Consider the following 14,986-nt stretch of genomic DNA (forward strand, 5'->3'; position numbering starts at 1 on the left):
ACACACACACACACACACACACACACACACATACACACATACACAGACACACCGGTGTGGAAACACATACATACATACACACACACACACAAACACACACACACACACACACACACACACACACACGCCCACTGAGGATGAAGGGACACAGAATGCAGACTTCTTATAAAGTGTTTTGACTCCCTGGAAGTAGAAAGTCAGAACTCTGAATCTGTAGGCTTCACAACCTGTCTGTGCATTTTTATAAAAAATTGGACAATGTGCACATAAATAATAAATAGGCTGGTTTGGAGGGAAGTAAGTACTTCAAAGAATACAGAACAGGGCCATAGAAGAAAAATTGCTATGAGGGAGGGGCAGTTAAATTTTGAGTTCAGGTCAATATGAACCTCTGTAAGCAGGTGCCTGTATATAAGGATTACCAAATTTAATAAATAAAAAGCACACAATTCCAATTAAGTTTGGATTTCCGTTAAATAATGAATAATTTTTTAGAGCATCTATATCCTTTGCAACATCTGAAGCACAGTCACACCAAAACACCTATACTGTGAAATTCAGGTTTGACTGGGATAACGCATTTTTTTCTGGTATCTTTCATCAGGCTGAACCCGTGCAGCCAGTTGGGAAAGTGAGCATGTATACATTATCTGTTATGGTAATAAAGGCGATATTTACAATATCACTGTTTAAAATAGTTTAATTTGAACAGGAGGCAGTCCTAGCACCGATGGCGACCAAGGCAGGAGAGCTGTTTTGAGTTTAAGGCCAACCTGGGTTCTAGAGGGATACTAGGCTGGCCAGGGTTACACAGACCCTGACTCGTAAAGCAAGAGTCCAGGTAACAAGCTAGCGTAACAGAGAAGCCATACTCGGTACTCCCTGGAGATTTTCTCAGTTGTCCATATGAAATGGAAGGCTACCAGATAGTGCTATGTGTTTGCAGAACTCTGTGACTGAGCGCCAGCTGAAGAATATGACGTATTCTCTGAGAAGAAACTCCAAGCATGCATTCTAATGGAATAAGGATCATAAAACTACAATAAACCATTAATCACAAGGATAGATCGACATCATCAATGCTTGTCATACGAAGCTTGTACCTATTAACAGTAAAAATAAAATAATGCATACTGAAGAGAAAGAGAACTTTACAGAGATTTAAAGCTCACAAAAACTAATTTTCAGACTGCCCATCTAATATTCATACCTTTTTTTTTGTGTTGAGGAGACAGACCCTCACCTAGCTCAGGTTAGCCTTGAACTTCTAGCTGAGGATGGCCTTGAACTTTTGATCCTCCTTCCCCACCTTCTTGCGATTACCAGAACTTACTAGAGTCAAGGCTTTGTGTGCGCTCTGCCAACTGAGCAACCGCCCTACCCAAGCTGTGTTTACTTCTCACACATGCGTGTTGTTGCCCATTATTTTACTACTATGTCAGCTTAAGTAAAAATTACAGCAAGCTCACAGCTGAATGCATCACCATTTTGTGATTTCCACAAAACCTGCTGGTAACTGTGTAAAGTTACAGACATTTTGTTTTTCTTAAATGGTTTTGCCATGTAGTCCAGGCTGGCTTAGAACTTGTTATGTAGCTAAGGTTGACCTTAACGTAGGATTCTCCTGCTGAAGCCCTGAGTGTTAAGATAACAGGTATGCCCCACAGAGTCCATCCAGAAGTTGCTGCCTTAATATCCCTCAAATGCCCATTAGTTGCTGAAAAATAGATCGTATCCGAGAAATGCTGTTCACGCAGGGAAGCTGATTTGATGATGGCTAATCTGAGCATCATTTTATTAACCAACTGGATGGCATATGAGACATAGGTACCCTGCACAAACTGATCAAGTCACAAGAATGTAATGAAAGGCAACCTTCACATTAAGGCTGTACGGTTTATACACTCCCGTGTGAAATGCTCATGCCGGCTGGGAATGAGCTGTGATAGTAGCTGGGCACTATCTATAGTATCACAGAACTATAGTTCTGTCAGAAGTCCTTACTCCCTTCCAGAGATGGTAACACCACAGTAACGGAGGCCTATTACACATTTTAATTCCAGTGTAGAAAATTGTTTTTAATCGGTTCTTTACTGATATTCTAGTTTGTTTGAGCATCACGTGGATACATGTTGTCACGTTGAGATCTCGGCACTATCTGTCAGGGTAAAGTAAGAGAGCTTTATGGTTTCCTGGCTGTACAGGTTAGAGATCTGCTGTCTGGGTGGGCTTCTTAGCTCATGTGCTCGGGGCCCGGGGCACATGGCATGGCCAGAGATTCAGCCATGTCTTGGTTAATTTGCCTTGACCATTGCTGGCATTTTATATCTGGACCAACTTACAAATCACCAACAATTCAGCAGCAGGAGTGGAGCCAGAGGTCACCACCAGCAGAGAGGGCGTTCTTCTCTTACTGACGGCAGGGTTTATACATCTCGGTGGTTTATATGCGTTCTATGAGCAACTGCTTAGCTTGGCCTCTCCAATAATTCACCAAACATTTAGTGTCAGCTAGTGGGCTGGTTACTGTCAGAGATGTTTAGAAAGTGGTTTAATTATTTTAATTTTCAAGAAACTTTATTCAAATGAAATGTCACTGGGAATTATTATTGATAATATAGATACTGATAACTGCTAAACCAGTTAGGGGGCAGAAGAGTTTTTCTGTCTCCCCAGAAACACTTCTCACGGGGCTTTCCATTCTGTTTTAAAATATCTCCTTGACATTTTTAGGAACTTCTGGGGATCGCTTGGTCTTTCTTCTCTGGGGTAACACTTGAAGCCATTTGTAAAGCAGTTCTCTAAGGGATGGGCCCCAAGGGCTCTAAGAGGGTCACTAGGAGGTGACAGAATATCCATCCCATCCTTTTGTTATACTCTGATGCCCAAGCTGCAGAGCAGAGTGAGCTGGTAAATGCACTTCAAGAAAACAGCTTTTCCCTTCAATAGCCAGGATTTTCATCTGAGCTCCCTCTAGTGGGTGGAGTTACCTTACAGGGCAGGAGCCTGAAATCAGGTGTGGAGAGTTTGAACGAAGGCACTCACCCCGGGCTGCACGTTAGGACGGGTTATCACTGCACCAGCGTTTTCCCCACCGCCCCTGCTTCTCTCTCAAACAGGGTCTGTGACCACGGAGCCGGGAAAGCAGCTGGGTGGGCAGATGAAGCCATTTTTCTTATCCTGATTGTATTTTATGTCTACATCTTCCCATAGGGGCATCGCTTCCCCCAAGGCTCCCCGGTTAAATTTGAAAACAATCTATGTGGTTTCCAGCACTGCAATAAAGGCCCCATACTCCTTCTTCCCCACACATTGGCCAACACCATTTGGCCTATAAACCGAATAGCCGTAGACTTTTGCTTCCCAAAGGGAGCCTCTGTGTACCGCCTTCACCAAAAATAATCTTCGGTTTTTCAGGAGTGACTCAAAACTGTAGCAAGGATAGCTTAGAATCTCAATCTAGCAGAGGTCTACAACGAGCACATTAGTGTTACTAGCAGTGAACCATTTTTTAAATTAACTTCGCTTCAATCTTCACATTTCTTATACTATTTTTCCCTATTTCTTTGTCAAAGAACCAAACATGCTAAACAAATCACCCTCCAACTTCTGTAGTGCGAAGAATCAGGTAGCAGCAAGGTAGTGAGTTTATGCATATAAGAACACTTGGATATGAATAGGGTCTTTTGAATGGTTTGTGGGCTTCACACTCTGATGCCAGACCAGTAACGTATGGAAACTGAGGAAATACCACTTCTACAGTTTTGTATATTAATAAAAGAGAATTATAATAATTTTGATGATTTCTGTGTAAAAAACCAACCTTAAACTTCTCTTCAAATGGCAGGGTTAGAGCTGGACTTTGACAGTGTTCACTGAAAGAATAGCGATATCATCCATACTCATTGGCTGGGTACCTCTTTGGGTAGCATTGTTCCAGCACAGAGTTGTGTTCTCAGGAGTGATTTGCTGAACTTTCCTATTTCGGGATATTTACGATAGCATCCCTGTGCCACGCATTGTGCTGGGCAAAAGGATGAAGGGAGGAATCAGGGGGCCACTGTTCTCAGGGAGCTGGGGTCTCGGGGAGAACACAGATCACAAGCAGACCACTAACACGCGTGCAAGAAGGCCATGCACAGGGATGTACAGACGCTGGGAGTTCCCATCAAGGACACTGATCTGCTCGGAGATGGCACAAGAACATTTAGTAAAGCCTGCCAGAGTCGCTTCAGCCAACATTTAACTTGGGCTCAAAGCTAAATTTAGTGCTTGCATAGTATATATTTTAAAAGGTGTAGATCAAAGATGCATACTTCCCACTGAACACTAATTATCTCTATGCCCTAAATCCCCAGCTTTGCCCACTAAAGGTACGGTAGGAGATCCAACTTTGCACTTAAGACATTTTATTTCCTTTAATATTGGGTGCAGAGACCAAAGGGATTATCCAGTTTGTGTTCTAACAACTTAAAAATGTTTATTTTTAATTGCACGTGTGTGTGTATGTAGGTGCCCATGAAAGCCAGGGGCATTGAATCCACTAGTTTCGCTGGTTGTGAATTTCTCAGCATGGCCTCTGGGAACTGAACTTAGGTCTTCTGCGAGAGTATGCACACTTACTCTTACTGCTGAACCATTTCTCCAGTTTTAGAGATGCGCTATACCCTTAGATTGCTACTTTTTAGTTGTCTTTTAATTCATAATTATAACTCTGAACTTTTTAACGTTACCTTTCCTATACATTTTCTTTGCTTTTGAGAAGAAAAGTGAACTTTATTCGGATGTTAGGAACAATGATGTCCTTTAAATGGAAAAGGACCATACGTCTAAGCCACTTCCATGAATACGCTCCCACCAAAGCACGACGAAGGGAGAGCTCTCCACACATGGGTGGAGAGACTCTGACCATCGTGCAGAATTTAGATCGGCATGTCAATGGCCTGCCTGCTTAATTACAGTGGAAATATTTCTTTTCATAGACCAGTGCATTCTTTTTTGCAATGACATGTTTCTGAAAGACAATTTTCAAACAGCATAACTGTCCATTGTTCTTTATTCTTCAATAATTTTGGCAGAAAAATTATTTCTATATAGCCCAAGTCATTTTCTTATCACACATTGCTTTAAGCGTTCATTATCCTTTAGTTATTTACTTAGTTTTATTCTTTGCAGTGCCGATTTCTCCTTAACAAAAGAGCAGATGTTAATTAGAACCATTTGGAACGGACCTGGAAGTCACCGAGAAGCATCTTAGTTGGTTTAACATATCATGTAGAGAGAGCGCAAGAAGTCTTCGTCATTAACTAATGAGCCCTTCTCTGTGGATGTGCTCAGGTAACCTCAGAGACCCTGTCTTTGTGTAAACCCCATTTCGGTTATTATCTAGTCTAATCTCTAAATAAGTTCTAAAGTCCATCCAGAGAAATTAACTCTGTCTGGCTTATTCCTGCTTCTTGTGGTGGGAATTTGGAGTAGACGCTTGGGTATCTCTTTGTTAAGCTGCAGGTGGTAAACTGTCTCCTCAGATGACAACACAACCCAGGGCCCCAACAAGCCTTCCAGCTTGCAGGTGACTGTGTGCTTGCTGTTGGCTTTGCTTCCCTCTCAACAGTAGTTTGTCAGTCTTTTTAAGACTTTGGAGAAAATGATTTTTATAGCAGCTGATAAAAATACCTACATTTATTCATTTATTAATTGTGTCTGTGGGGTGTTCGCACATGTACCTCTTTGTGTGTGTGCACACATGCATGGAAGCTAGAAGTCAGTGCTGGTTATCTGTCTGGATCATTCCCATCATATGTTTTAATTAGAATACATTAATTATACATAATAATGGGCCTCATTATAACATTTCTATACATGTACAAGACACATTTCAAACATATTTACTCCTCCACTGTTAATTTCACTTGCCTGCCTCCTACCTCTGCTGGCTTCTCATCTTTCTACCTAGCTAATGGTTCTTGCTAAACCTTGAGCTCACCGATTTGGCAAAGCAAACTGACCAATGAGCTAGGGAATCCTTCCTGGAGCCACCTCAGAGCTGAGATAATCTGTGTGTGCCCTGGGAACCAGCTTTTTATGAGACTGCGGAGGACTTGAACTCAGATCCCCATGCTTTGGGGGCAAGTACGTTAGCCACTGACCATCTCTCCAGTCCTTAAGTTTATTATGAAAGGAGCTAGATGGTGAGGGCCATGAACAAAGTGATGTGTGTTTCTGTGACTGCAGAACACTGGTACTGAGGATATAGGCTAATTTGGGGGTAACCCTTCCAGCGTGATGAAGTACTCTAATGTTCTACAGCAAGCAAACCCACTTCTCTAAAGTGGCGTACACACACTGCAGGGCTTCATAGCTTTAGTATTTTATAAAAGGTTGTAAAAATCTATTTGGTTTCCTCTAAACAACAGTTAGTAAGCTTATGGGTGGCAGGTGCCATAGAGGCCTGGCCATGCGATGCTCCTTTCTCAATGCCAGTTGCTATGTGAAGTACAGCAAAATCAGAAAAGTCACCAATTGGAGAAAGCGCTATGACCCAATTTCGAAGTACACATGTACCATTTACTTTACAACCTTGAAGTCTGATGCTAGAGACTGCTCCATCCTGTGTTCTGTGCTGGTGGTGTTTGCCATGCAGGTAGAATGCGTGTAGGTAGGCTTTCACACCGTGCTAAATCACAGTATTCTGAAAGACCCAGGGCCTTGCAAAGGCCATATCTCAAAAAAGTTACTGCCTCAAATAAATGTGCCATTTTATAAAATTATACCTACTGCATCAGAAAAAAAATGTTCTTTCATGTGAGTGACATTTATACGACTGCCATTTATCCAGAATTGGACATTCTCACACAGCAAGGCTGAAGAATGGCTTTGAAAGCCCAGAGTAGTCTCTGAATGATAAATGTGGTAAGGTTTTAAGATGCTCCCATGAGAGCAGCTGGGTGGCTTCCTTACAAAAACGAAGCTTGCTTTATTATGAAAAGTAATTACTCAGTTATACCTGGAGCATTAGCAAGACTCCAACTCCTTTCGTACCTGAAGCATCTTAAGTCTTAAGGCTTTTTACCTTGTAGAGCTGGACCAATAGACTTCCAGCTTAGATTTGGGGAGGGAATAGAACTCTAAACACCCCCACCCTACGGCTCAGGCAACTGGCTTTCCACGACACACCATTCATCTATTAAAGGGCCAGTGCCATTCAGAGAAAAATAAAAACGCCAACACAAAAGAAAATCCCCAAACCACCTACCACCTGCACAGACTTTCTGTCCCTTGTGCAGTAAACGGCATGACAAACTGTTTTTCTCTGGAAAAGCCATGGCTAAGCCGATTAAGGATATTTAGATTAAGAGCAAGGAAGAAGGAATGCTCAGCCTCAGGTGTGAGGAAGTCCTCAGATCTAGTGTTAGACGGCTATCCTGCACACCTACTGACTTCCAGGCTCCTATCCCATGGCGCTTCAGATTTGTACGAAGCCAGATGCACGGAGAAAGAATCCAGCCCTGGGTATTTCTCCTCCGGAGTCCCCTGCACCGTGATGAGTAAAACAACCCCAGGAAGCTAAAGATTGGCTGAATTGTTTAACTGATCCTGCTGCAGCTTTGGGCCAAGTGTGTGTGAGAGAGAGATATGGGGTGAGTTTGCCTATATCTCAGTATCAGCTTGCTGAAAAGTGGGGTCCAGAAAACAAGGGCTAGGGGTTGGCTGAGACAGAAAAGGGATCTCAGCCTCTGGCGAAAGCGACAAGGCAATAGCCAGGAAGTGACCCACCTGAGGGAGAGGCGCCCAGAGGGCCGTCGGTCAGGCGCAGCTGCGGTGGGCACTGGCTGCCAGGCAATGCAGAGCGACCTTGCCGGGCTGAGCTCTGCAACTGCCTTCAGGCTCTCCCCTTTAAAAAGCCAGAGAGCTAAGGGAGGGCCCTTCTTGATTTCGCAAGAGAAGCTGTGAAGCAAAGTTTCCGGGAAGAGTTCAACCTGGGAATCCCGCGCAGCTGGAAGGACCGGAACTTTTTTGTTGTTCTGGCATGCAGATGCAGCCGTTTTACGCGGGCAAGCGGGGCTAAAAAGGGGTTTTCCTGAGCTCCTGGAATCGCTGCATCCCTGTCCAGCTGCAGCCCAAATAAAGGGGCAGGGAGGCGTTCCTTTCCAGCTGGAGCCAGAGGCCCCTGGGCAGCTAAGAAAGCAGCACCTAAGTAAGCAAGGACCTTAGGTGTATTCCTCTTAGTTGCCATCTTGTCTCTGTTCAGACGAAATAGTGGCATCTATCTTCTTTCTGGATACCCGATTCTTACAGAGTCAGAACTTGAAAGATCTGGAATTTTCAAGTCTTCATTTCATATGCAGACAGATGTACCTAAGTCCACAGGGGTTGCTCCAAGGCTCTACGTGGTACTGAAGCCTAGGTATGCACAAGCGTTTTGTATAATGAGTACCCTGCCTCCTGTTTATTTTAAACTATCTCTACTTGGTAACAATGCAATGCAAATCTATGTAAATGGGTGCCATACTTTATTGTTTGGAAGAGAATGGCAAGGGGCAACACACCCACGCATGCAGAAAAGAAGAAAACATTTTTTTTCCTAAATAGTTTTGATTCATAGTTTGTTGAATGCACAGATTATAAAAAACATGGATACAGAGGGCTGACGACTTATACAATTGGATTGGTGTGTCGTTTTATAGAGGTGCTCAGATCCACCAGTTTAAGGCCTAAAGGACCACGAAAACGTGGGGTGGGGGGAAAGAACATTCCTACATTGCCATTTTGCAGTCTAAAACACAGAGGTCTCCAAGCTTGTCTCTCTCCTAACCATCTGCTGTAATTTCCAGCACATGCTTGCCAAGGATCCGATTCGCCATCTCAGGGGAAGTGTGTTCTCGGCCCATCTGAGCCAGCCTCCTCTCGGCCTAGACTGCAACTCTTCTCATGTGTCCTGTGGAGTCAGCTGAGGTTCCAGTGTCTTCCAACAAGCCCTGTTCTGACAGCTAGCTGCGATTCAATCCTCTCCATGTTCATACGAGGCGGTCTGGAATTTGAGTGCAGCAGTTAGGACATTTCTCGGAAGTTTGTGCCTCCCTGTGGGTGCTTTCCCATCGTACCCAATGTATCACGCCATCAGTGTGTCCTGTGCTTGTTAGTAAATCTACTCCCCAATCTTGCATTGTTCAAGGAGTTCATCTGGTAAGTATTCTTAGGTCAGGAAAGAACTTAAAAAAAAAATTCACTGATTTTTGCAGCCTTGAGTTTTCTCATAGGTGAGAGAATGGGGTGTGTGCAGGGAAGAAGATATTCAGCTGTGTCTCCAAGAGGCCTCATGATTGGTGGCTGGGTGGAAGACAGATCGGGAGGACTCGGGATTTTAGAGGGCAGAGTTTGGGACGTATCAGTGCTTTTTTTCTGATGATTTGCCATGGTGTAGCATTTGGCTTTGGGCCTCGTTGACACAGAGACCTGATTCTTGACACACCAACCCGGATCTACACGTACAATGCAGCTTTATCAGTTGCCAGCAGAATACCAGATAGTTACTGTGAGACAGCAGTAGTGAGGGACACCAGTCCATTCTGACGGCTACATTGTTTTCTTCTGGGCATTTCATGTTATGTGTACCAGGCTGCTTAATCATAGGCAAGGAACACATGAGATTCCAAGGCTTATTGTATCTGGCTAAGAGACTCTGTTGTGCTTGTGAAGACAGCTCACAATAGTAAATAGCAGCAATGAATGACCACCTAAGAAACACAATAGGTACCTGACTCGCTCGTCTTGTGCTTCGTGAGCCTTAGTTCTGGTCGGAATCACACGTTAATGATCTTGAGGACCACTTGACTTCAGCTGGCTAGAACATTTTCATTGTGTACATTAAGAACCAGAATTATTTTGGGCTATCTAGCCCATTTCAGCAGCCACTCACTGTTCCCTTCTTTATCTTACCCACCACTGGTGACTTTCAAAGTCCTGAAATATCCCAGCGAGTTTGACACACTTAGACTCACCAGCCCTAAAGCCACGGATGTGCAAAGTTCACACTGACGTCCCTCGGGGATTTCCCAGACGTTCTGTAGCCTGCCTACCAGATGACCCCACAGCTGCATATTGTAAACACATTGATCCATGGCTTTTCCCCCTGTAACCTCTGCTGTGGTGGAACACTGATCTGGGTCCCCAGGTCATGGCTGCTCATATTGGACTTGGAATGAGCCAGTTCCTTTTTCTGTATAGAGTTGGTACTTTATGTCGGCAGGTTTTAAGATTGATTTTCCCTTAGGTCTAGGAAGGACACACAATTCATAACTCTCCTAGTTTTTTCCTTGCTGGAGCAAAGTTAAACTTTTTTTTCCACGGTAGTGCAAGCCTAAAATCCCAACTCTCTGGGTTTAAGACCAAGAGGATTATGAGCTTCAAGTCAGTCTGAGCTACATGGTGAGATTTTTTTGTCTTAAAAAAACAAATGAATGAAAATAATACACAAAATAAAATAAAACAAAACTTTCTGTTCTTTTCAGAGACCCCCATCTGTTTTGTCCAGGAGGTCTTTATTATCTTTCTCTCATCTTTTATACATAGCTGTTGGCCCCAAAGAGGATGTCTTGCTAGTACGGGAACTCTGATTAACTGGATTCTAATTGGTACATTGTAGACCAGCAGAAATAGACAACTGGGATCAATGGAGCAGGCTATCTGGGTTCTAGACTAGGTTTGGCTTCATCATCAACTGACATTAGTGACAGCCATATTGTATTCACAAACATAGCCTCCAACCAGTGACATTTTATCTTTATTAGGTAGATGAAAAAATTGTGAATTTTATTGTTATTTGAGGCAAACATATTTCAGTTATGTAAGCCCTTTTCTTTGCTGAAGGCAGCCAAAGTTCCAGAGAAGAAAGATTAAATTACCAGGATATGAAGGATGGAAGAAATTGCCTTTATTAGTATTAAACTTGAGAGGCACTTGACTTGTGGTTAAAAGATTGATTATCCCTTTAGGCCTAGGAGGCACACACAATTCATAACTCTCCAAGTTTTTCTTTAAATCCTGGCTGTAAGGGAAAATTAAGTTTCCAAAAGATGCCAGTAGCCCGGATACCCAAGGATTCGGTGTTGGCAGGGTTCATTCTTCTTCCTGTTGCTGCATCATCAGCTTCTTGGATTCTCCTTCCAGACGCTGCCCTCCGTCAGAGACTCTGCTTAGGGATCTCCATGTTATCTGCCTGGAGTTCCTCCTGCTCCCAGCCCTGGACAGGGCAGTCTGTCATTGACATGTGCGAGAAACACACACACTTAAACATTGCCCTCTGTCTGTTTTTCAAGTAAGTAAGGAAGGTAGGAATGAAGAAAAGAAAGGAAAAGAAATTGAAATAGAGCTGTTTCTGTCTAACTCAAGGACTCTTTAATGGTGTGGAGCGCACATCCTTTGGAGATATTTTTGAGTTTGGATGTAATAATGATTTTGTCTTTTTCTTTTTCTTGTTTGGCATCACACTGTTTTGGTACTTCTCTGCGTTTCTTGCAGCTCAGACTCTCTGCAGAGGACAAGGGCTCATTTGCCATTTTCAATTCCCAGAGCAGCTGCTGCCATTCACCACTTCAAGTTCTATCACTTATTCAGTTACTTTAAATTGTTTTTGTTGTTGTTTTGTTTTTTCAAGACAGTGTTTCTCTGTGTAGCCCTGGCTGTCCTGGGACTCAGCTCTGTAGATCAGGATGGTCTCAAACTTATAGAGATCCTCCTGCCTCTGCCTCCTTGAGTGCAGGGATTAAAGGCGTGCGCTTCCATCTCCTGACACTTTAAGATTATTTTTAAAATTGAAAACGTTAAAAAAATTCTGTGTCAGCAAATTCCTCTTCCTGTTTCTTGCCTAGGTTCCACTTTTGCTTTTTGGTTTTTCATTTTTCTTTCACAAGTCTCCTTGCACAATCTTGGTCTCTGTGGGTTACACTGAATTGACACAGGACTTAGGCTCATGCCACCAAGGCATAGAGCTGTGTGTACAGCTGTGTCCTCTGGGGTGCACTTGGCCATGGTGGACAGAGTCTTTCCTGGAAAGCTCTGGAAAGCAGCACATCCTTTGTTGTCCTGCTAGAGTTTGAATCCAGGCCACTGTAACCAGAATATGCATCCAAGGAGTAAGCCACTTACGGGAATTAAGGGCAAAGAACAGAAAGAGAGAATTCTAGACTGTGTGAGCTTTGTGGTTAAAGGGTACTCTATACCCTGGACCTTTTGTTTTTGTAAGGTTTATTTTTATTTTATGGGTATATATGTCTATGTCTGAGTGTATATATGAATACAACCTATATTAAGTGCCTGTGGGGACCAGAAGAGGGCTTCAGATTTTCTGGGGTAGGAGTTATGGTTGTGGGTCACTAGGTAGACAGTGGGAATTGAACCGAGATCCTCTGAAGCAACATGAAACCATTGAGCTTCCTCTCCAGGCCCACCCTGGGCTTTATTTTTTTAAAATGTGAATCTGAATTAATAAAATAGACTAGAAAGGATGGCTCTTACATGGGCAAAGTCATTTTCTTTGATCGTAGATCATGTTCCTATTGAGATGGGGTCATCACAAAACACAGTCAGAATGAGGATGATGCAGCAGCCAAAAATATCCTTTCTCGGCTTCCTGGTAGTTGACTTGAGGCTGGAGTGAACAGCTGATTCTGTGGCTGAAGGTTCTCAGCTACTGCCCAGTACAGCTGCAATTTCATTTCCTGTCTCAGTGAACTTCTTTTTCCTCTTCTTGCCTACGCTATGCGGAAGTGGACACGAAGAAACCCCTCCCCCATCCCTCCAATCTCTAAAACAATAAAGGCTATAGTAACAGACCCAGTTCTTCAACTCGACCTTAGCCATGTTCTGGGATTTTCTCCAACACCAACCAGAAAGCAAAACCAAACATTTTGCCACCCACCTGTGGCCAAAAAAAGTGCTGATGGGAAATATGCCAGACACTGACAGTATTGGAGACTTAAGTGGACGGCGGTGAGGAAGAACAATCATGAATTTAAAAATAAAACATGTCCTGTTTTTTTTTTTTTTTTTTTTTTTTTTTTCGCATTACGAGATTAGCATGGTGACTGGAGTTCAGACGTGGTTTTTTGCTGAAGCCTAGAGTCGGAAATGGCTACAACTATGTCTTGGGCTGAAAGCGGGAAATGAAGCCTCGCCCTCTTCATGTGGGTTTCTAACTCCCCGAGTTTGAGAGTCTGTTGATTTTGGAGGCTTCTGAAATACTGGCAGGACTGGGTATCTCCAATAACAATCTGAAGGTGGCTCAAACGATACCTGCTAACCTCAGAGGTAGTCACTTAAGATGTCATCAAAGAACAAGCTGTTCAAAATAGTTTGTAGTGGTAGGGGAATATTTAGCTTCATTACTTGATGCATGAAGTCAGTATGAATAAAAATGCCCTTTAAGTAACTTAGAACCTGAATGCATGCCAACTCAGTGTTACCCCGGACTCCTGCTCTATGGTGATGCCTCCCACTGCTTGGCAACATTTGAATCAGTCTGGTTGGTGGCCACTGTTCCTACAGGAACTAATGGAATTCGTGGAACCAATTCCAGCTCGGCACATTTGTGCCTAGTGCCAGTACCAAAGGTTAGATTTTCATATATGAAGGAGGAGGTGAAATTAACCAAAACAAACCAAAATAAAATGTAACCGCATCCCCCAATCCCCAGGCCGCTGTGGTCCTGTTCACTCTCAAAAGGGATTAGCGGTTAAATTAGCGTGGAAGAGCCCAGAGAGAAGAAGATAGAGGGCCAAGACCGAGGCCCTGTTAGACTGCTCTCCTGTGTGCTTTTGACTATAAAGATCAGCCATGTGCTGAGAGTCATTTTCTCCTGGAATTGCTCTAAAGATAATGCTAACACTTCTGCTCTCCTGAACACTGTGTTTGGTCCAATTACAGATATTGATAGTTTATCTTATAATATCATTATTTCCAAAACAATTGACTTAACTATTGTAGCTTGTTTCTGCATTTACAACACCTACTTTTCAAAGTGTTAATGTGTTTAGAGAACTTGTGGATAGTTGTAACATTCAAGCCTTTAAAGGGATGTGTTAGAAAGCCTTTTCTCTCCCTTTTTGCTTGAAAACTGTGGTGATCTTATATTTGTTGGGTTTGTTTCCTAACAGGCAACACATGAAAGCACTGGAAGTATTTGTACTATTCCTTAAAATTACAAGTAGAGGGCTGGGGGGGGGGGATGGCTCAGTGGGTAATGCACTTGCTCTGTAAACATGGTAACAGGTGTTCTGATCCTCAGAACCCATGCACAGCTGGATGGGGTGGAAGCATCCGTAATCCCAGCATGCTGACAACAAGGTGGAGGCAGAGACCAGAGATTCCCTGGTAGCTTGCAGGGCAGCTACCCCGACATAGTCAACAGTAACGACAAGCTATCCTGCCTGAAAACAAGGCAGAAGGCGAGGACCAACATACTCACTCACATCCATAACCACACATGGATGTGAACACAGATTTTAAAAGGTACAAGTTGAGGGGGCTATAGAGATGCTTCACCGGGTAAAACTGCTTGAGTGTGGAGACCTAAGACCAGTTGCCCCTAACACACGTACATAAAAAGCTGGTTCTGGAGACCTAGCTCTGGAGAACGTGGAGGATCCTGGAGATTTGCTGGCCTGCCAGCCTAGTTAATGGGTGAGCCAAAGAGGAGGAGGGCTAAGAGATGGCTCAGCAGTTAAGAGTACCGGCTGTTCTTGCAGAGGACCTGGATTTGATTTTTTTTAGCACCCACATGGCAGCTCACAATTGTAGGTCACTCCAGTTCCAGGTGATCTGATGTCCCCTTCTGGCTACCATGGACACCAGACATGCATATGGTACATAGACATACATACATGTGGATAAAACCATTGGAACACATAAAATAAGAAATGAAAAATAAATTTTTTTGACAAAAAGTAAAGTGCAGCATGAAAGAGAGAAACAAATGACAATGGCCCCT

The 14,986-nt window shown here is 43.3% G+C and overlaps 1 protein-coding gene across 1 annotated transcript in view; it reads right to left on the reverse strand.

The window, feature by feature from the left end:
* The window catches only part of LOC101989579 (metalloreductase STEAP4), a 19,826-nt gene extending 11,970 nt beyond the window's left edge, over positions 1–7,856 (reverse strand). The window contains exon 1 of the mRNA XM_005358296.2: positions 7,777–7,856. The gene's annotated coding sequence lies outside the window, so the exon portion shown is untranslated. The remainder of the gene's footprint in view (positions 1–7,776) is intronic.
* Positions 7,857–14,986: the final 7,130 nt, after the last annotated feature.

Source organism: Microtus ochrogaster, chromosome 26 (genome assembly GCF_000317375.1).
Source record: "Microtus ochrogaster isolate Prairie Vole_2 chromosome 26, MicOch1.0, whole genome shotgun sequence".
Classification (NCBI taxonomy): domain Eukaryota; kingdom Metazoa; phylum Chordata; class Mammalia; order Rodentia; family Cricetidae; genus Microtus; species Microtus ochrogaster.